Source organism: Podarcis filfolensis, assembly GCF_964270895.1.
Source record: "Podarcis filfolensis genome assembly, chromosome: 18".
In the NCBI taxonomy this organism is placed as follows: domain Eukaryota; kingdom Metazoa; phylum Chordata; class Lepidosauria; order Squamata; family Lacertidae; genus Podarcis; species Podarcis filfolensis.
This window is the reverse complement of record NC_139622.1, coordinates 4,957,238-4,979,694: the sequence shown is the minus strand read 5'-3', so window position 1 is coordinate 4,979,694 and position 22,457 is coordinate 4,957,238. Positions and strand designations below refer to the sequence as shown.

The window sequence follows — 22,457 nt, the reverse complement described above, 5'->3', positions numbered from 1 at the left end:
CAGCCTTCGGATGGCTGTCCTGAAGACTTGCGGTGGGAGGAGGGTTTTCCTTCCCACCGCCAACATTCAGAATGTTGTTCTGAATGTTGGCGGTGGGGAGGAAAAACCCTCCTCCCACCGCAAGCCCCGGGAACAGAGGAGAAGCGCTGCGCGCCTTCCCCTCTGTTCCCGTACCTGTCCTGAAGGCTTGCGGTGGGGAGAAAAGCCCTTCTCCGCACCGCCAGCCTGGCAAGCGGTCTCCATAGGAACGCATTCATTGATTTTCAATGCATTCCTATGGGAAACCGTGCTTCGCAAGACGAAAAACTCGCAAGAAGAAAAAACTGGCGGAACGAATTAATTTCGTCTTGCGAGGCACCGCTGTATCCCCCGCCCTCCCCAGCCAAGACCGAACTCGAACCCACAGCCTTGAGATGCTCTACCGACTGAGCTATCCTCCAATAAATAATAATAAACAATATGGTGTGCGGGCAACCTACGTGTACAGTGAGCTATAGCTTAAGAAGTGCGCGCAAATCCCACTCAAAAACACCCTCTCCCCACCCAAGACGAGCCCCTCACTCTTCACGCGTCTTCGAAGGCGCCCGCATTCCCACGTGCTGCAGGACCCGCCGCCACGCGGGTCGCCCCCGCCCCCTTCATTTGCATCTTCGAGCCTTCCCCGCTCCCCATTGGCCGGCGCGCGCGCTGCTTTTCCCACGCCCTCCCTCCCTCCCTGGCCCCGCCCCTTTCTTTCTTTCCTCTCTCCCCGGGCCACGCCCCTCGGGGTGACGTCAGCCGGCGGAGGCTCGGGGAATGACATCACCTGCGAGGGTGGCCGCTCGGAGCCCGAGAGGGAGCGCGGAGCCGCAGTCTCTCTCTCTCTCTCTCCCCCTCCCTCTGCAAGCCGAGCATCCTCCTCTTTTCTCCCCCGCGCCCCCTTTTCGGCTGGGAGGGGAGAGCCCGGAGGGGGTCCGGCCTGGGGGTGGGCAGGAGGAGGACCGGGCGGGGGGGGGCTGCCGGACCGGGCTCCATGCGCCTTCCCCAGCCAGGCGAGGATGTGAGCCGCGGGAGCAGCTCGGCGGCGGACCAGGTAAGACGAGGGGGCTTTTTCTCGAGGGGAGGGCCCCGCGATTTGCATTGCATTGCATTGCATTATTGCATTATTGCATTGCATTGATTAGATTTTCTTTCTGGGGGGGGGGGAGCGCAGGCAGTTAGCCTTTGCAAGGATGCAAATCATTCCCCCCCCCCATGCCATTGCAATGGGGAGGGGCAGCGGTGGCGGCGAGGTTGTTGCAACCTTGCAAAAAAAAAAAATCGCACCCCCCCCCTATACTGTCTCTGCTCTTTCCATCCGTTCTTCTGAAATTGCATCGCTATTGGATGCTATATTTCCAAAATGATTGGGGGGGGGGAGGGAGGGAAGAAGGTGGGGGCGGGGCTGGTGGTGAGAGAAGGCTTTGCTTGCTGCGGGGTCGGGGTTTTTGGAGAAGAAGGGTCGTGGTTGCAACGGTGGGGTGCTTCTTTTATTCCTGGGGGCGGCGGAGAATTGGAGAGGAGGGGAATAGGGGGGGGGGGCGATGTTGCGTTTTTTGGGAGGAAGGGGCTTCCGGAAGATTGAAATGTCTGTCTGCTGTTCGAGATGTGGTCATTTGGGGCGCGGGGGGGGGGCGAGAGGGTTGCGTGCAGCTACAATGGGGAGGCATGTAGAGGCTTGGACGGAGCAGGCGGCCTGGAGTTTGGGGTGGGGCTGCCTTGGAAGCAGAGGAGGTCTTTTGGCGGGGAGGGAAGAAGGGCTGCCAAAGCACTCTCTCCCCCCCCCCCCAGAATAATAAAAATAATAATGTTTGCAATGGACTTTATCCATGTGTGGTGAAGCTGTTGTAGCTGGTCCACCAGCAGTTGCATTTTGAGGCTATTTTTTATTTTTTCAGAGTTGTGGCCGATGAACTCCTGGCGGGTGATGAATGTGTAGAATTGTGGCTATTTCTTTTTTCAAAATTGGACTGGCTGCACAGGTTGAGTTTGCCCAGAAGCAGCTGGTGAGGCGCTTGAAAGATGGGGAAAGTGATGGGTTGGGGGCTAGTGCGGCCACAAATGCGTGGGGGCAAAGGATCATGCCCAGAGACTCCCCCAGCTGCGTGGCTGAGCATTTGGGGGAAGGCTAGGCAGCGAGACATCTGTCCAGACCACCTGGACTATTGCAACCTGATGGAGGCAGGTGGGCAGAGGGAGGGGTTCAATGCCACCCTCCCCGTCATGCCCAAAAGGCACACCTGGCGACTGTGCGGCTCCCCTCTTTGGCTCATGGTGCCATCGATGAATTTAGTTTGGGTATCTGGGACTTGCCTCCTGCTGGCTGCCAGACTTGGGGTCTCTCTCAACTTCTTTGTGTGGTGATGGGAGAGTCTGAGCTTGGGGGGGGGGGGATGAAAGGGAGGGTCCCTGGCTGATTCCAGAGGGTGGTTTTCTTCTCCCTCTGCAGGTGAGCTTTTGCCGTTCCTCCTCAGACTTCTCCTGCTTTCTACCTCCCACCCAACAGCTTCCCTTGTTGGAAAAAAAAAAAGAACCCTCCCTGTTTTCTCGCTGGGCACAGATATTTCTGCAAAGTGCCTCCTGGCGGAATGGGGAAAGTGGGTATTGCCCAGCGAGGCGCTGAACCCATTTCCCTGCCCTGCAGGAAGACCCCGATACTACGCAAGCCCCTCTCTCGCCCTTACTGCGGGCCTCTTCCCGTTCTCTCCCCCCCCCAACTCTTGGGTCTTTCTGGATCCCCTCCTGATTTGCAGCTTGCCTTCACATGTTTGCGCAGTCCCACACATGCATGTACACCCCCCAGTTCAAAATAGGCATAACTCTGTGGTTCTTCCCACAGTGCACCTTGTAGGTTTGCGGACGGCACCCCTCGATCTTCTCCGTTTGTCCTCTTTGTGGTCCTTTCCTTGCACAGTTCCATGCGCAGTCTGTGCACATAGCCCTGCAGCCTTCTGTTCCATCAGGTCCCTCACTCCTGCCTTCTTTCTGCCTTCCTCCTACCCCCGTCTCCCTCTCTTGTCTAGATTTGGCGGAGTCTCATAAGGAAGCTGCACTTGTATATTCATAACACCTGTCGTAGGTGTTGCCCATGTCTTGGAGATCTCCAGCATCTTGGAGATCTCCAGGATCTCAGGATGGTGTTGGAACCGCCCAGCCACGTCCCACAGCTCTCTGCCAGGATTTAGTCCTTGAGACGTGGGGATGGAGGGGAACGCTCTGGGCATGGAGGTGACACCAACCCATTTGCTTCCCCAAACTTGGGACCCAATCTTTTATTGCCTTAAACTTTGAAATCCTGCTCCCTCCCCAACTTTGGGGAGGTGTCTCCGCCTGCTGATTTGGCTGTGCGAAAAACTTCCCTTTAGGGTTTCCTTTCCACATAAAAGGTCAAATCAACCATCATTTCTCTCTCTCCCCCCCCCACTCCCACCCCGTTCTCGGCAGTGGTTGAGTCACACAAGAGTTGGCAGTGGTCCCTTGGCGTGGCTCCTTCTCTTTCTTCCTCCATCACAGAAGCTCTGTTGGTCCTTCTCCCGCGCTACTTGCCTCTGATGCCTCTCCAGCTTTCAGATCTCATCGCAAACCAGCTTTCAGATCTCATCGCAAACCCAAACCGGCTCTCAAACAGGATGGATCTATCTGTCCAAACCCTGCCTCAAAACATCTCTTATTGGCTTGGCTGTGTTTTCCTTCTGTGTGTATTGATTGCTTTGTTCCCAAGGGGGCGTTGGAGGTCCTTCAATTCCCCCCCCCCCTTCTCTCTCTCTCCTTGTCCGGTAGCTCAGGATGGACATCTTACCTTATATATTTGCGCTTTGATTTATCAAGTGGGGGCCCCTTTCTGTGAAATAAAATAATTAAAACGCCAGTCTCTAGTTGTTTCAGATAAATTGCTTTGATTCCCTTTCTCCTTCTCTCTCTTATTTCTTTTTCAATTTTGGATGCAGAAGGGAAAAGGAACCCACCTATTTAATGCTCATTTTATGTACGGGTTGAGCTTGTTTTGAATAAGGGTAACTAATCTCCCCTTCCTATAACCCCCTGTCCTCACTCATCCCCCCACCCCGGATTCAAAGCCGCTTTGTAATCGTATCCAGTTAAAATATTTCTGACATTTCAAATAGCCTTAGCTCATTCGTCCTGTTCATTCTTGGCTGTGCTTCCTCTTGGTGTGAAAAAAGCAGCTTTTGCTTATGCCGAAGCAGAACGCAGCAATTGCTGGGGAGATATATATCCCCACCAAATCTCTCTCCCCCCCCCCCCGCCGCCTGCTCCCGCTGTCCTTCTATTCAGCGCCTTGTTGAGAATCCTGGATTTTCTCCACTGCTACGGATGAGGCAAATATGGGTACCATTACATCATTGATCGAAATGTACAGTGCATACATTTTCCTAGCCAGCCAGCCCTCCCACCCCCCCGCCGCACCACCACCACACGCACTGGTTGGGATTGGAGGCTCTGAAATGGTGGTGCCTTGAAATATCTCTGGGGTGGGGAGTGCCATGCTAGCGCCCGCCCCTAGCAAAATTCCTCCTCTTCAAACACCTGATTGATTCAGGCATCTCGGTGGACAAATTGTTTCACTTGTTGATTCAGACGCAGGCGATAATAATAAACCTCTCTTTAAAAAATGAAACGGAGGGGGGCATCTTCTTTCCACCCACTGATCTCCTTCCTTTTTTATATCCCCCCCCTATCTATCTCTTTGAAGCTTTGTTTGTGCAGTGATCAGAATGCCAAGCAGAAATTCTGCAAGGAAAAGGTCTTGTTGGAAATTTATGGAATTCTTCGCGTTCTGAATGAGCCAGCGTCTTAGAGCCGCCTAATTTTTTTTAAATGCATTTTTAAACACAAAACGACTCTCCCCCCCCCCCAATCCTTTGGACTCTGAAAAAAAGGGATATGTGTGGCGTCGTCAAAATATGTCTCTATTTTAGCACCCAGAAAAATTTAAAAGTAAGCTGCTTCCCTTACTGCAGATCATGCAAAATGAGGTGGTAGAAAAAGGTGCAGAGAATTCAGACCAAGGAAGGTTTGCCGAATACCCGCCAAGTCTGCATCACACACCTTGGGGGGGGTGTGCCAGTTCCCTTTGAATCCTTGGTTCTGAAGGAACCGGGGGAGGCGTGGTCTCCTGATGTGATGGGGAGGGGTGGTTTCCAGTGGGGAGGGGGTCCACGAAGAGAATGAGGAGTGGAAAGACGCAGCTCCGAACGATGGCACCCGGGCACACGATTCTGTTCCCGCTTTTGTAGCGCTCAGTTGAGTATCACCTGGCTAGATGGGGACCTGCTTTCTGGAGCGCATGGAGAAATGCGATGTTCCGTTTGGGGTGAGCTCCGGGCCTTAACACGAAACTGATTTAGAAACTGATTTATCTCCACTTCCCAGTGCCAGTCTGCTCTCAGGTCTGTGTAAATGGAGCGGAGAACCGTCAGAAGCGCCTCCGTTAACTTTTCGCCACTAACCCATCGTACCTTTACGCTTGCAAGATATGTCCAGCCCTCTGGGGGCTTTTTGGGACATCTTTTTCTTAAAAAAACACCCCGCGTGCCGTGTGCGCGAGTGAGAATCCTTTAAAGTGCCTGGCTTGTGGGATATTTTTTTTGTTGTTTGTTTTTCAAAAATGGTTTTGCAGCGGGATTGAGCCTGGAGTGGAAGCTCAGCTATCCAGACACGAATGGATTAAACTTAGAGCCCGTGGCAGATTTCCCCATAAAGCTGCTGAAATATATATCTATTTTTCCCTCCCTCTTAAACGGAGAAGAGACCCATTTCCTGCGATCAATGGATTTATCGCTCGTCAAGTGCGCCACACCCTTGTCTTGGGGGCTACGAGGTTTCTTGAAACGGTTGCCTTGCGGGTTTTCTCTGGGTATATCAGTGGTGGCTGGGAATGCTTTTTCAGGCAACTGTAAGTAACTGTTGTTTCTCCTCTCTCTGTGTGTATGTGTAAGTAAATATATCTTACGTTTTTGTCTAGGTGTGGCGAACTTCGGTAACTGAGAATTTAAGCATCCAGTGCTGTTAAAATCGTATATGTATTTTTCCTCCCCGAGGGAACCCCTTTAACTACCTCCAGAGCTTAATTCGCTCTTGGGATTTGCTGCCGCTAAATGGGTTGATTACTTAAAAAACACACAATTTGGTTGATTCCAGTAGACCCATTGAAATGAATGAGCATGGCTCGCTTAGTGTAAGGTTACCAGACGTCCCCATTTCCTGGAGACAGTCCCTGGATTTACAGATCAGTTCCCATACAAAATCAGTTGAAGTTGAAAAGTGTCCCTGGATTCGTTGAAAAAAATCTGGTGACCTTAGTGGGTCTACTCTGAGTAAGACCCGTTTGACAACAACCCACCATTGTACACTCAAAAATACTCTTGGCGGCGTGCAAAATGGAGGCTAGGTTTGTCAGCAGTGCTCGGCTCGGATAGAGGAATGGAGCCTCAATGTTAAAGGGCAGTCTACCTCAGAGCAGCGGATACTGGGTGAAGGCAATGAAGGAAGGATTGTTTGCTTTTGTGGCTTTCCCAAAGGGAACTGGAAACAGGATGTTGGCGAACCCTGGACATGATCCAAAAGGGATCTCATGCTTGCAATGCCTTTCTTTTTGAGATCCGGCCAGAACTCTGCAGAGCATCCACGAGCCATCCCTACTGTTGCTTCTCCTTGCGGTTCCACTAGGCAGGGCTGAAAGGGAACTGGCAACTGGGGCTTCCTAGCAGGAAACACGAAAAGGAACCCGTAACCCTGGCATTTTTTTGGGATGGCGGCATTCTTTGGGGCTTGTGGCATAACCTGCAGCGACTCCGTCTGAAAGGAGAGGTTGCTCACTGTGAATTAAGAGGGAGGCGTTGACGATCGTCTTTCTTCTTGCATCTTATTAAACTCTTTGGCAAATGGCTCCCGAAGACCGTTCCTTAAGGTACTTGCTCCTGCCAGTCGTCGTGGGAAAGGAGGGTCCTTGTGGGGTGTGAGAGGGATGCGTGTGGAGGATTGTGGGTTTCTGTGTGGGCGAGAGGTTGTGCAAGCTGCAGTTCATATAGTGCTGTCCCTGAGCTCACGGAGCTTTACAGTCTAAATTTTGATGGGTGACCCATGGGGCAAACTCGGCAACATTTGATTGCGATAGCGCCGGGACCAGCAATCGTCTTCCTCCTCCTCTTTGTGGTGGCGTAGAATTTGGATGGCTTTTATTTTTTAACCTCTCGCATAAATTCACAGATAAACATCCAAGAGGCAGCCTGTCTTCCCTCTTTGTCTCTTGTTCGTTTGCCAGAGGGTCTCGGGCAAAAGGCACTTAGATGGCTGGGTGCTTTTGGAAACGGGAAACTGGGTTAAGGTCTCTTCTGCCAAGGTTCCTCTTACACTAGGGATGGGGGCAGATGTTGCTGGACACTCGTTGGTCTGGCCGGTGGTCATGGGTGGCTGGAGTTTGGAGTCCAGCGCTCTCTGAAGGACCGCAAGTTCCCTATCCCCGTCCATAGCATGATGAACCTTTTCCAAGGAGGCCAATGCCATATCCGGTGGCAATGAGTCCCACAGATACACTCGCAAGGAAGAATTTCGACCTGCTAGTGTATTGGTTTCTGGAAAGCTGTTTTCAGCTTTCCACCTCTCGTTGCATATTCTTATTCTGAATAAGCACGTTATCAGAGGTTCCGGGAAGCCAAGCCGCAAGTAGATTTTCACTGGCGCCTTTTGCACTTTTGGAGCGCTGGGCTAGGACCTAAGAGGCCCGGGTTCAAATCTCTATACTCAACCATGAAGCTCACGGGGTCAGTCACTGCGTTTTCTTAGACTAGCCTACTTTCAGGGTTGTTGTGCAGATAAAATGGGGAAGAGGGGAGGAAAACCACACTGAGCGCCATGTGCAGGAAAGGTAGGATAGAAATTTAGCAATAAAATTAAATGTAACGGGGGGGGGGGGGGAGCAAAACCTAAAACTAATTTTGCTGGTATTCTTAAGTAACATAATTTGATTGATGTGTGGAGAGCCCTTCATAAAAAAGAATATTTTTAAAGCTTATTAAGCTATAAAAATTACTGTGGGGTGCATTATATACTTATGCCACTTAAATGTAAAATGAAATTTAAAAATAACCGAGTTGCGAATGGACTTAAGTGAGCCTTGCCCATTGTTTCCAGAGAGTCTACTCGGAGCAGGACTTACCTATTAACAACGTCCAGTTCACAAGCTAGATAAAAGTGAGTCCTTTAGCGACTCGCCTGAACGATCCCCCTTTTTTATTTTTGAAAAAAGATTAAATGTAGTTTCTCCTCTCCCTTTTTCCACCAGTGTTAGAAACTCAGGTATACAAGCTAGGTGCCAGATGGATCCTTAAACCAAGGTTAGAGTCGCCAAAATGGAACATCTAGTTGCCATTTTGGGACAAGACAGCACAAAAGTCTTGTTTTTCAAACGACGGACTGACGGATTGATTCTCTGTTAAACATCTCGCTAGTTCAGAGGACAACCCTGAGCTTGGTTAAGAGCTTTGAGAACGTAAAGAAGTCCACATACGTATCAGTTTCTTCCTACCTGTTTTTCCTAATTGTGACATGGACCATTCATAATGTAAGAATATTCTTCACAACTGCGATGAGGGGTGGGGGAAGCGAAAATAAGTCACAACAATTAACTACGACGTCGTTACTGCTCTTGCTCAGGGTGTATGGGGGGGGGGGGAGCATGTTGGTTCCTGAAATTCATTCTGGTTGTGTAGGTAAAATATAACTGATGCAAATCTACAGGGTGTAGAATGAGTGTGTCAGAACAGTCAAGGTGCAAGGATGCATGCAGCTCGATGGCGCCTGGGTTTCTTCACTTGGTTGCAAGTGATCCGTAAAGGTAAAGGGACCCCTGACCATTAGGTCCAGTCGTGGCTGACTCTGGGGTTGTGGCGCTCATCTCGCTTTATTGGCCAAGGGAGCCGGCATACAGCTTCCGGGTCATGTGGCCAGCATGACTAAGCCGCTTCTGGCCAACCAGAGCAGCGCACGGAAACGCCGTTTACCTTCCCGCCAGAGCGGTACCTATTTATCTACTTGCACTTTGACGTGCTTTCGAACTGCTAGGTGGGCAGGAGCAGGGACCGAGCAACAGGAGCTTATCCCGTCATTGCGGGGATTCGAACCGCCGACCTTCTGATCGGCAAGCCCTAGGCTCTGTGGTTGAACCCACAGCACCACCCGCGTCCATAGTTGGGTGCAAAATGCAGCTGGCTAATTTCGAACACCGTTCTCTGCCCTACCCATGTATCGCCCCGCAACCTGTCATCGTCTTAAGCCGTGCTTTGCCATCTTGCCGGCGCTGTAGTTTCAACTTCCAAACTTCTGGAGGCTGCCTGGTTGCCACATCTGTTCCTCCCTCCCTCCCTCTCTTGTGCATATTTATATAGAACTTCCTTTTTGAAATAGGAAATATAAAAATGCCTCGTATCCGAGTGCAGAGAGGGAGAATTTTACCGCAGAGACATGATGGCATCAAACGGCGCTGTGGCTGGCGTGGAGGATTTCCACAACCTGTGAATCAAGCGGTTTTGTTAAGAAATATTTTTAGCCGAGTTCTTAGAAGGCTGCCAGTGAAGAATTCATCTTTTTGAAGAGGTCCTGGGGCTTAGAGGAAAGCTTTGGTATTCAAAGGGGATGAGGCCTGGACAGCAGTTGTGAAGGAAGCACCCTCTGTGTATGCCCGTGAGCGGTTTTATTTGTTTGTGTTTGTTTCATAAAACGTATCCACTGCTTTACGATTTTTAAAAAAGCCAACACTCTCAAAGCCCATTTACCAAAAGCAATAGCATTATCAGGAAAAATAGCTAAAAGCAACTGTTAACGTTTTTTAGAAGGTTAAAATCATCGGCGATAAGCAAAAAGCAGATTAAAACACACACCAGCCGTATGGTTTTATATCTTCCTTATTTGTGTATTTAACAAAATTTATGTATTGATTGTTGGGAAGAAAACCTTTTCAGCAGTTTACGGAAAATATTTAAACTGTCAGTGAAATACAGCGGTACCTTGGTTTGCAAACAGTCTGGTTTGCATATGTTTTGGATTACAAACACGTCAAACCCGGAAGTGCATGTCCCAGTTTGCAAACTTTTTTTGGATTACAAACTTTTTTTGGGGGGTTATCAACAAGAAAAATTGGGAGGCCCCATTGGCGAAAGCGCGCCTTGGGTTACAACCTGTTTTGGTTTACAAATGGACCTCCAGAACGGATTATGGTTGTAAACGAAGGTACCACTGTGTAGTTAAAACAACTAAAGGTGTTAAATTTGTTTAGAATCAGCAGTAGAAGAGATGACAGCATGTTGACATCTATGTGTCTGAATTGGGTCGTTTAAACAAAAACCTTTTAAGGTGGGCACCAAAAAGAGCACAGCAAAGGCGTCAACAGGTAGGGAGTTCCAAAGTTCCCATATTGGAAGATTGATTTCTCACAAATGTGAGAAATGGAAGGAGTATTATGTGGCTCTTGCCATTTTCTCACATGTATGCTTACAGAATACAAGGCCCTGGTTCCTGCAGTTATGCCATCCACTTTATGAGTAGGCATAGTGAAATAAAAAAATTAAGGTTTTATATATATATATATAATAAATGTTCATAAATTACCAAGCAAACACGTTCATAAAGATATAAACCACATGTCTGAAGCAGCACAGGAAAACAGCCCTGGAACCATTTTGACTCCCAAACTGACCAAATGATTTCTCTGCAAGGTCAAGAAAAATGGAAAAGCCTCCCCATTGTCTTTTCCTTCACAAATCCTGTCTAAAGGGCATGTCTGTGTATGAATAGGGTGAGATGTGACCTGGCTCAGGAACGAAGTATTTGTCATTACAAAAGACTGGCCAGGCTCCCCAGGGTATCCAATCAAGTGAGCATTAACAGGTAACCTGCCAGACAGGAGGTAAACAACGCACTCGGATTTCTGTTGTAGACTGCCCGTTCTGTGATGTAGGTATGATGTTTCTGGGGGTGGTCTTGGACTCCAGGGCGGGCATTTTAAAATGTCTATATAAGGGCGGACACACCCTGTTTCTGGGTCCTCCTCCTTCTCCTGCGTGTGAAGGGGGCACCCTGTTGCAACAGTTCAATAAAGATCAGGCTTACTAGCTGCTTTGCTTCTCAATATTCTCTGCTTGGCCTCTGTTATTTTCTCCAACCGATGGAGAACCTGCAAAGGACTCTAGAAGGGCTCTTGTGTCCCCCATAAGGGAATAAGGGAAGATTTACGTTTATTACAATAGCTTCTAAAAAATACATTGGTTAGGAGTTGCTAAACTTTGGGTGGTGATGATCTGCCAGAGATCAGTTGAGGAATGCTGAGCAAACGTATCCTCTCCTTGTTTTTGCCAGCCTTTGCTATAGCTTGTGACGAAGGCGGGAGGTCTAATGAGCTAGCCAACATTCATGAGGTCTAGCGACGGCTCTCAGTTGTTGGTTTTTTAACTTCGCAAGGCAAAGAGATGCTGCTGGGGGAAGTATGTTGGGCAGGGAAGAGTTGTGGACCTGTGAATACAGGTGGCCACCGGTGAAATGACTCCAGGGACGCCCATTCCTACCCCGCAGGGAAACGCAGCCAAACCTCTGCAACAGTGGCGTAGCGTGGGTTGTCACCACCCGGGGCAAGGCAAGTAATTTGCACCCCCTAACCCGTGGATTTGCGCCCCCTAACCCGTGGATTTGCGCCCCCTAACCCTAACCCCCAGATGTTGCGCCCGGTGTGGCCGGCCCCCCTGCACCCCCCACGCTACGCCACTGCTCTGCAAAGAACGAAAACCACAGCCCCACAAGGGTTGTGGCCATTTTGTTCCCGCGAGTGAAATTGGCCTTTGTGCACGACCACGTTTTTGACTGCGAGTTGGCCGGCTGGCTGACTTGAGCCATCTGGAACCGTTGCTTTTCCTTTTAAAAACAAACGTAACTGTTCTCTGTTTTGTGGCACATCGTAGGGAAAAGGAGGAATCTGTCTTTCGTCTCCTTAAATCTTAATTGGATTCCCCACAGAATCCCCCAGATTTTGCCAACCGTCCATCATTCCCGGTCAAAATTTGACCTAGAAGTTGCTGTAAGCAAAAAGCAACATGCATTTGTGTGTGTACACACACACTTACGGGGCGAGAGAGATCGATATTATGCTAATCTCATTGCGGTTTTATTTTTCAGCTCCTCTTGAAATTGTGTTTGAGTTCACTGTGAATTGTGCTTTCATGTGAAATACTAATTGCAGTTTTGGTGTGTGTTGATTTCATGCATTTGTTGATGGAGGGGGAAGCGGGGTCCAGGGTGGTAGCTGGTGACCAGAGTGTTTGGCTAGCTGTCTGGTTCTTAGGAGACTGGAGCAGATTACTTTTTTTGGGGGGGTTTCTTGTGTACCCCCCCAAATGCGTCAACCTACCTAAATGAGATTTTAGCCTTGTTCTCGGAGGGAATTCCTGCTACCGTCTGTGATCTCATGACGAGGGAGAGATCTGATGCCATCAAGACCCTGGATTGCGTTCCTTCATTTTTTCTGGAAATATTTATCTTTTTTTAAAAAAAGGATGCACGGTACTTCTGTAAATCATTTGTTTTGTCCTGAACGCTTCAGGATGGAGCTGAGGAACCAGTTGCTTTCGGCAGGAAGGATGAGGGAAGAGACTCTGGATTTTCTCCTGTGCAGAATAATATCACACTGCTCTGTTGTTATCTTATAAGTGGCTGCCCATTGATAAAAATTTCCTAGGTGGCTTAAGAAGTTGAAAGGCCATGTGGTATTTAAAAATGCAATTTTGCGGTGTATTGGGCTAAGGGCCCACCTGCACTGTATATTTGAAGTCGGATTGCAGCACTTTAAGACAGTCCTGTCTTGGTTTTCCCCCAAAGAGTCTTTTTTAAAATTTAGCACTCAACAATAACATAACAATCGACAATAACTAAAACAACAATTGCCATTTGCTACGGTCAACCAACCACCCTTAACAATACATAACATTAAAACACGTCGCAACGACTAGATCAACGTTCCATTGTTTTTTATCTGTATCTGTTTTACATAACAAAAAGAGATAGGAAAAAGAAAGGAAAAAGAAAATGGAAATCCCCCCCCCAAAGAATCTTGGGAAGTGTAGTTTTGCTGAGAGTTGATAGGAGACTTTTCCCCCTCACAGAACTACAATTCCCAGCATTCTCTGGGAAGAGAGATTGACTCTGGGAACTGTACCTCTGGTGTGGGGGTGGGAATAGGGGCTTCCTCACAGCCCCCTCGAAAAAACTACAGTTCCCAGGATTCCCTGGGGGAAGTCATGACTGTTTAAAGTGGCGCGATTCCGCTTTAGATGGATAGTGCAGATGGGACCAGTGTTTAGTTCTTAATAAAGAAGACGTTCCGAGGTTGACAGGGAAGGAGAACCTGCTCCCGATTGCTTTCTCCCCTCTTATCCGAATATTTTGTTTTATTTTGACTGCAAATCTCCAGGGTCTCTGGCTCAGGGGCTGCTTCTATCTAGAGATGCCAGATTTTGACCCTGTGGAACGTGGGCTCATCCATGCTCATTCCACCTTTTGCTTATCGATTCAGCCTTTTTTGACATTTTTAAGCTTATTTATTTTTGGTGCTGCAGCCTTTTTAGGCTGGAAAGGCTCCCACAATCCCCCGCTGGTTTGTGTCTGGAACAAAATGGCTGCCATTTGTGGGATTTTGAATTTTTTTCTTTCTTTCTCTCTCTCTCTCCCCTGTTCCTGACAAAAGCCTTTGGGTAATTACACAAAGAGGCTGCTATATTTCAACCATCAGAAATCTTTTTTCCTTTTCTTTTTTTTTGCGGCGCTGAGGCAGAGGGAGATCTCGCCTGCGTCTGCTTCCTTAATTGATTATTGGAAACTGTTAATTGGGCCTTGCCAGGATGGGATATAAATTTAATGAGATCGCTGGCATTCTGCCTCTCCGATCCAGCCCTCCCCTTGGCTTCCTTAGGTTTGGTGGAAATACATTTTTAGATCATTGAAACCCCTTAGGTGAGAACATGGGTCATTCTGTTTCGATGGCTTTTTGAACTCTTTGGCAAGGCCTCTCAAGCTTTGCTGAAACCCTGAAAGAACAGGGTTCCTTTCTGGAAGTCGAACCTTCGGACCCCGAAGGCCTCTGTGGAAAGAGGGGACACGCACTCTGCACATGTTCAGAGTTAGCAAGCGCCTTGCTTCACAAGCTCCCATCCTCTAGGAAAGCGAGGGTGGGGGTTTGCACGGCTTTTGAACCTAAGGACCCACCGCAAAGTCTATTGAAAAGCCTCACATCATCTCAGGGGAATTAAAGAGGGCATTTCCTAGCCCAGTTGGTAAAATGCAAGGCTCTTAATTTCAGGGTTGTGGGTTTGAGCGCCACATTGGGTGAAATATTTGTGCTCTGCACGGGTTTGGACTGCATAACTCTCTCAGACTCAGTCCCTCCCAAATTTACAATTCCATGATTCTATTGCTGCGGCTTGTCTGCATCAAAATTATAGTCTCTCTCTCTGTCGCTCTCACACACAATATTTAATTGTACAGCTTTCTCCCCCAATGCAAACCACAGAGTTCCACAAGGAGGGCACCACTACCAAGAAGGCCCTCCGCCTGGTTCCCCATAACCTCACTTCTTGCAGTGAGGGAACCGCCAGAAGGCCCTCGGAGCTGGACCTCAGTGTCCGGGCAGAACGATGGGGGTGGAGACGCTCCTTCATGGATACTGGGCCTTTGAGACTGTTTAGGGCTTTCAAGGTCAGCACCAATACTTTGAATTGTGCTCGGAAACGTCCTGGGAGCCAGTTAAGATCCTTTAGTACTGGTGTTATATGGTTCCAGCGGCTGCTCCCAGTCACCAGTCTGGCAGTCGCATTCTGGATTAGGTGTTGTTTCTGAGTCACCTTCAAAGGTAGCCCCATGTAGAGCGCATGGCAGCAGTCCAAGCGGGAGATAACCAGAGCATGCACCACTCTGGCGAGACAGTGTGCAGGCAGGTGGCGTCTTAAGCTGCCCTGGACACACAATTAACCTGCACGTCCGTGGACAGCTGTGAGTTCAAAACGACCCCAAGGCTTCATCTGCGTCCATGCTTTTGAACTAGCCGCAGTTTACTGTTTCATTCAAAGAAGGACAGCTAGCTTTAACTATGGTTTTGCCCAAGCAAGCCAACCTTCAAACCATGGCTGGATCTGGCTTGCTTGGGTAAACTAAGGTTAAATCTATTTTCAGTTCCTGGTTCAAATGAAGTGGAACAAACTTTTTTTTGGGGGGGTAATTAAAATGGACGCAGGTGGGTCTTATCTCCTCAAACCCTTTGCTTTGGTTTGGGGAAGAGGTTTCTGCATGCAACACTAAACCATGGTTAATGGTTCATCCAAACCACGCGAGTGGTGCTTGTTTCAGTTTACCTAGAGCTGAAATCGTTGAATAAATGCCCATTTCATAATCCAGTGTGGAGCTGGCTACAGTAGTGTTAAGCGAAGGTTGCATGGCAGTGGAAAACAGTGTGTGCTAGTGGGTGGAACAGACTGTGTGAAAATGGTAGTTTACGCCAAGTACACAAGAGTTCTCTGTTGTAGCTAAAATGCTGGATTGTGAGAAGGCCTTTGTAGTCAAATCAAAGTGACTCTTGTGTCGCTGATTTTCGAAAACGTTCCTTGTTTTGTCCCGAGCCATAGCTATCTTTGACGGGCGGAAAGATAAATTAGGCACATGGAGTATATAAAAACAGCACCGAACGTTTCATTCAGGGCAGAAAGAGTGCGAAACTGAGCTCAGATTAATCTGTGGAACAGCTTAAAACAAAAACTCCCCCCCCCCGAACTACGGGGGCGTAGTTTTCTCGCTAATTTGTGACTTGTTCCCACAACTGCACTTGAGGGGGTGTCCTCGTGCGGAATGCGAGATTGCTGGGAAATATTTGAGATTCTTGGTGTTAAAGGGCTCTTTAACAGATAAAATTCAAGGCGCTCGCAGTTTAAAGAAAATTGACAATCGACCACCAGCAGCTTGGGTTTTTACTTTTTAACTTTCCTTAACTCTCTGCCAATAAACTTGAGTCGGAGAAACAGAGGAAGTGTTAGAATCACAGAACTGTCGAGTTCCCAGGGTAGGCGTCTCATGCTCTACTGGCTGAGCTGACACACAACTCAGTATTGTCAGCACTGACTGGCAGCGGCTGCCCAGCCCGGCCTATAGCTGATGGGGGTCTTCTGCACATGATCACAGTTCGACCCGCGCCAGTCTCTCAAAACTCTCCTGACGCCTGGGAGATTTTGCGCATTGCTCTCCCATCCTGTGGCTTCCAGCGAGTGGCGCTCAGAAACATCAGTGCCTCTGATTGTGGAGACAGAACATAGCCATTATGGCGAGTGACCATCCATGAATTTGTCCAATCTTTTAAACTCATCTTGGTTGGTAGCCATCGCTGCCTGTTGCGGTAGGGAGTTCCGCAGTTTAACTCTGCACTGCGTGAAGAAGTCCTTTTTTTGTCTGTCCTGAGTCTTTCAGCATTCATTGGCTGCCATGAGCTGTGGGAGATCGCAACCCTGTGGAGCCCCGTTTGCATCCTGAACAGAACATAAGATGCGACAGCGCGTGGCGCGTTTCGCCGCTTCCGCGCATGCACGTGACGTAATTTTGACCGTGTGCGCATGCGCGAGCGGCAAAACCTGGGAGTCACACGCTCCGTTACTCCGTGGGTCGCCGTAAAGTGCTCAACCTGAAGCGTATTTATCCCGAGGTATGACTGTACAGTGGTACCTCGGGTTACATACGCTTCAGGTTACATATGCTTCAGGTTACAGACTCCGCTAACCCAGAAATATTACCTCGGGTTAAGAACTTTGCTTCAGGATGAGAACAGAAATCGTGCGGCAGCAGCAGGAGGCCCCATTAGCTAAAGTGGTGCTTCAGGTTAAGAACAGTTTCAGGTTAAGAACGGACCTCCGGAACGAATTAAGTACTTAACCCGAGGTACCACTGTAAATCAAACGGAGGAGGTGGGTGCACTTGGGCGCTCTCCGCTAAGTTAGGCCCGGCGCCCGTTTCGTATTCTGCATGGCCTGGCGCCCGCTTTGTATTCTGTGCCGCACCGTTTGATGATTCTCCATTTGGCTTTTTCCCTCCATGTGTCCCTAACCATCTGCATCCATCCTGCCTAAGCAGCAATGCCGCGATTAAGCTGTTTGGGCCCAGTCTCTCTCTCTCTCTCCCTTCCTTCCTTCCCCTGCTTTGCTTTATTCTTCCCTCCCCTCCTCCTCTCCTCCCTATCTTAACGTTGAATTATGAAGGCATTTGTATGCCGATGAGGGTGTCCATTTGGGCCTGATGGCTTACTCCGATCTGCCCTGCTGGAAGAAAAAAGATGGTCTCCCAGACTCCAATTAATGATCACGTTAGTAACTATTTATTTTCCTTTGGCAGCTTGTTTACCGAGAGGCAGGAGATGAATGGGGCAGCGAGAGACAGAAAGCAGACCCCCCCCCCCGCCTACCAAGCTGGGAAGTTGAAGCTCTTCAGCTTTGGACGGGGGGGGGGGGGGAGAGGTCTGGGCTGTTGTTGTTTTGCTTTTGTTGTAAACAAAAATCTGCCCTTTTCCCCTTATGGGGTATCCAAGAGCCCATATAGAGTCCTTACATAGGTTCCTTATTGGTAGGAGAAAATAACAGAGGCCAACCAGAGAATATTGAGAAGCAAAGCAGCTAGTAAGCTTGATCTTTATTGATCTGTTGCAACAGGGTGCTCCCCTCACACGCAGGAGAAGGAGGAAGAACCCCGAACAAAGGCGTGCAAGGCCTTATATAGACTTTTGAAATTGCCATCCTGTAGCCCAAGTCCGGGACGCAGGTGGCGCTGTGGTTAAACCACAGAGCCTAGGACTTGCCTATCAGAAGGTCGGCGGTTCGAATCCCCATGACGGGGTGAGCTCCCGTTGCTCGGTCCCTGCTCCTGCCAACCTAGCAGTTCGAAAGCACGTCAAAGTGCAATTAGACAAATAGGTACCGCTCCGGTGGGAAGGTAAACGGCGTTTCTGTTCACTGCTCTGGTTCGCCAGAAGCGGCTTAGTCCTGCTGGCCACATGCCTCGGAAGCTGTACGCCGGCTCCCTCGGCCAATAAAGCGAGATGAGCGCCGCAACCCCAGAGTCGGCCACGACTGGACCTAATGGTCAGGGGCCCCTTTATCTTTACCTAGCCCAAGACCACTCCACAATACATCATACCTACATCACAGAAGGGCTGAAATCTGAGTGCTTTGTTTACCTCCTGTCTGCCAGGTTACCTGTTGAATGGTCACTTGATTGGATTGCCTGGGGAGCCTGGCCAGTTTTTTGTAATGATAAATACTTTGTTCCTGGGCCAGGTCACAGGCCCACACCCTATTCATATCTTAAATGTGCCCTTAAAACAGGATTTGTGAGGAAAGAGGGAGGTTTCCCACTTTGACCTTGCAGAGAAAACATTTGCTCAGTTTAGGAATCAAAATGGTTCCAGGTCTGTCTTCCTGTGCTGATCTATGTACGTGCTTGGTTGGTACGCTTATGAACATTGTTGTTGCTGTTTAGTCGTTTAGTCGTGTCCCATGGACCAGATCACGCCAGGCACTCCTGTCTTCTACTGCCTCCCGCAGTTTGGTCAAACTCATGCTGGTAGCTTCGAGAACACTGTCCAACCATCTTGTCCTCTGTCATCTCCTTCTCCTTGTGCCCTCCATCTTTCCCAACATCAGGGTCTTTTCCAGAGAGTCTTCTCTTCTCATGAGGTGGCCAAAGTCTTGGAGCCTCAGCTTCACGATCTGTCCTTCCAGTGAGCACTCAGGGCTGATTTCCTTCAGAATGGATTGGTTTGATCTTCTTGCAGTCCATGGGACTCTCAAGAGTCTCCTCCAGCACCATAATTCAAAAGCATCCATTCTTCGGCGATCAGTCTTCTTTATGGTCCAGCTCTCACTTCCATACATCACTACTGGGAAAACCATAGCTTTAACTATACGGACCTTTGTTGGCAAGGTGATGTCTCTGCTTTTTAAGATGCTGTCTAGGTTTGTCATTGCTTTTCTCCCAAGGAGCAGGCGTCTTTTAATTTCGTGGCTGCTGTCACCACCTGCAGTGATCATGGAGCCCAAGAAAGTAAAATCTCTCACTGCCTCCATTTCTTCCCCTTCTATTTGCCAGGAGGTGATGGGACCAGTGGCCATGATCTTAGTTTTTTTGATGTTGAGCTTCAAACCATATTTTGAACCACATTTCAAACCATATTATGAACATTACCATATATCTAAGACCTCAAAATACCTATCACACTTTTAACTCCCCATTTCCATGTTTTGTTTTACGGGGCAATACAGTTTGGCACCATTCCCATGATCTGTGGCCCTCCAGGCTTCCCCAGTCTCTAGGCCAGCCTTTGCCCACCTAGAATCATAGAATCATAGAGTTGGAAGAGACCACAAGGGCCATCGAGTCCAACCCCCTGCCAAGCAGGAAACACCATCAGAGCACTCCTGACATATGGTTGGCAAGCCTCTGCTTAAAGACCTCCAAAGAAGGAGACTCCACCACACTCCTTGGCAGCAAATTCCACTGTCAAACAGCTCTTACTGTCAGGAAGTTCTTCCTAATGTTTAGGTGGAATCTTCTTTCTTGTAGTTTGGATCCATTGCTCCGTGTCCGCTTCTCTGGAGCAGCAGAAAACAACCTTTCTCCCTCCTCTATGTGACATCCTTTTATATATTTGAACATGGCTATCATATCACCCCTTAACCTCCTCTTCTCCAGGCTAAACATGCCCAGCTCCCTTACCCGTTCCTCATAAGGCATCGTTTCCAGGCCTTTGACCATTTTGGTTGCCCTCCTCTGGACACGTTCCAGTTTGTCAGTGTCCTTCTTGAACTGTGGTGCCCAGAACTGGACACAGTACTCCAGGTGAGGTCTGACCAGAGCAGAATACAGTGGCACTATTACTTCCCTTGATCTAGATGCTATACTCCTATTGATGCAGCCCAGAATTGCATTGGCTTTTTTAGCTGCCGCGTCACACTGTTGGCTCAATTGATTGACACCTGCTGCCTGATTGATTGATTGATGGCACTCGCATCTCCTCCAAGGAGCTCAAGGTGGTGCATGTGATTCTCTTCCCCATTTTACCCTTACAAAAGCCCTCCAAGGCTGGTTAGGCTGAGAGTGAGTGACAGCTCAGCGAGCTTCATCATGGCTGAGTGGGAGGATTTGAACCCTGATCTCCCAGGTCCTAGTGGTTTTGACACCCTAACCACTCGCCCTGCTGGCTCCCAGTCCTTTCAACAGCTCTCACAGGTAGTTGGCTGCTGTCCCCAATCTCTTCCCTTAGGCCAGAGAGGGCAAACGTTTCCCTGTAAGCTTGCATGTAAAGGGCAATTGCGTTGATGGTAAGGCTGTTTCGATTCTGTTCTTGCGGGGGAACGGAACTGAAATAAAATACTGGAAATGACCTTTCCCAGAAGTCAGCTTTTGTTCAGCTTTAATCACTTTACACTATTTCTTTTTACTATCTCAAAAAAGCACCTGCGTTGGGGTTTTCATATGCAAATGTAGTTAAATTTAATTGATTGGATCTCGTGAAAAGGCAGACTTATTAGTCAACTAAAATTCTTTTAATTGTCTGACAGCTCTAATAGTTCTTGATTTTGATTAAAATGGTCTAATTTGTGAGGTGTGTGTGCGTGTGTGTGGCTTTGCACAGTCATGAGAGCCAGCGACTTGGGGACTGCCTGGTTTTTCCTATGTCAGGGGTTGCTTTTTATTTTATTTTCCGGACGTTGACTCTTCCAGATGGAGGATGTGCTTGCAAACAGCTTTCCTTAGGGGAGCCCACACAAAAAACCTACCTTTCAGTGGCACACATGGTTTGGTCTTCGTGTGTCTTTGATTTCTCTGCGTAGGCTGTGAGCGCATAATCAGATGCGTAGTTGAAGCAATCCACCACATGTTCAAAGATGGTACGGAGGATGATTTCTCTTCCTTTGCCCCCGCAGTATTCAAAATTGGTTTGGGCTGCTATGGGCTCCCTCTTCCTCCGCAGCAGCTCTTCGCAGGGACCTTGAGATGTTCCGGATGGGGAGAGGGTGCAGACCGCATTCCATCGCAGGGGGTTGGGCTGGATGACCCTTGAGTTCCCCCCAACTCTACAATTCTATGGTTATGGTGTGCACCCAACATTAAAAAAATAAAAATACTTAATGAATACGTATGCAATCCTAAAGGACGTTATTTTCATCCGTCAAACTCAAACCTGACTTTTCGATTAACAACTAGACTTTACTTTTAAAAAATGCTAACTTGAAAAGTGCGACACAAAACACCCCAATTTTCCTGATCTTTTATCTCTTAACTAGACTAGATAAAGAGCTAACGCAAATTGACCAAAACAGATTAAGGTTTCTCCCTATTTCTCTCCTACGTGCGTGATTTTATTCGCACACCTCCTTTTCACTGTTCGAACCATGCTGAAAAGGCAGCTTATAGCATGAAAGGAATACACAACAAAAGGGGTCGTAAACAGTAAACCAAACGTTAAAAAAAATACACAACCAAACCGAACAATTTCCATGTAAATTGCAACACGGCGTAAAATAAAGATGCAAAATTCCAACAGCAAACCCCCCCACCACAATAAAACCATAGCTGTCAACTTACAGATTTGAAAATAAGGGACCAGCAGCCTCGAAAATAAGGGATCGGCAGCCAAAATAAGGGATCAGATTTTTTAAAATTTAAATTTTTTTTTATTTAAATAGGATTTAAAAAAAATCTTTCTAAAGATAGTTTTCTATTTAAGTTATATTATAGTCCAAAGGCTATTCAACAGGAAATAAGTTTTTCATGTGTGCTAAAACTCAGTCTTAAGTTTGTTTGTTTTTTTAAAAAATTGTTTAACCACATCAGTTAACAAACATGGATACGTATGCTATAGTGTTATTGTTTTAGTTAAATAAATCGTTTGAACTGTTATTAAGGAAACGGTTATTTTTCTCCTTCCAATAAAGTGCAGCAGAAAAGTTGCCCAAATATAAACAGTGATTTCATAATTACCTGTCTTTGTATTGCTGATAGTATAACCAAATCGGTAATTTTTGATACAACTGTAGAAACTACTCTGAAAAATTATTATTCCAAAAATGAAACCTTCATCTGGTTGTAAATATTAAGATTATACCAGCAAGAACGAGTCTTTCTGAATTTTTAAAAAATATGATTTAAATCTAGTCTTACTGACTAGTGATTTACCGTATTTTTTGCTCTATAAGATTCACTTTTTCCCTCCTAAAAAGTAAGGGGAAATGTGTGTGCGTCTTATGGAGTGAATGCAGGCTGCGCAGCTATCCCAGAAGCCAGAACAGCAAGAGGGATTGCTGTTTTCGCTGCGCAGCGATCCCTCTTGCTGTTCTGGCTTCTGAGATTCAGAA

At 47.9% G+C, this 22,457-nt stretch overlaps 1 protein-coding gene across 4 annotated transcripts in view; it reads left to right on the top strand.

The window, feature by feature from the left end:
- Window positions 1–811: 811 nt before the first annotated feature.
- The window catches only part of PTPRS (protein tyrosine phosphatase receptor type S), a 308,002-nt gene continuing 286,356 nt past the window's right edge, over window positions 812–22,457 (top strand). For 2 of the 4 annotated variants that reach the window (XM_083594333.1, XM_083594331.1), the window contains exon 1: window positions 815–1,072. The gene's annotated coding sequence lies outside the window, so the exon portion shown is untranslated. Of the gene's footprint in view, window positions 1,073–5,650; window positions 5,933–22,457 lie in introns of those variants that run through there. The other 2 variants (XM_083594329.1, XM_083594336.1) reach the window with 2 other exon arrangements.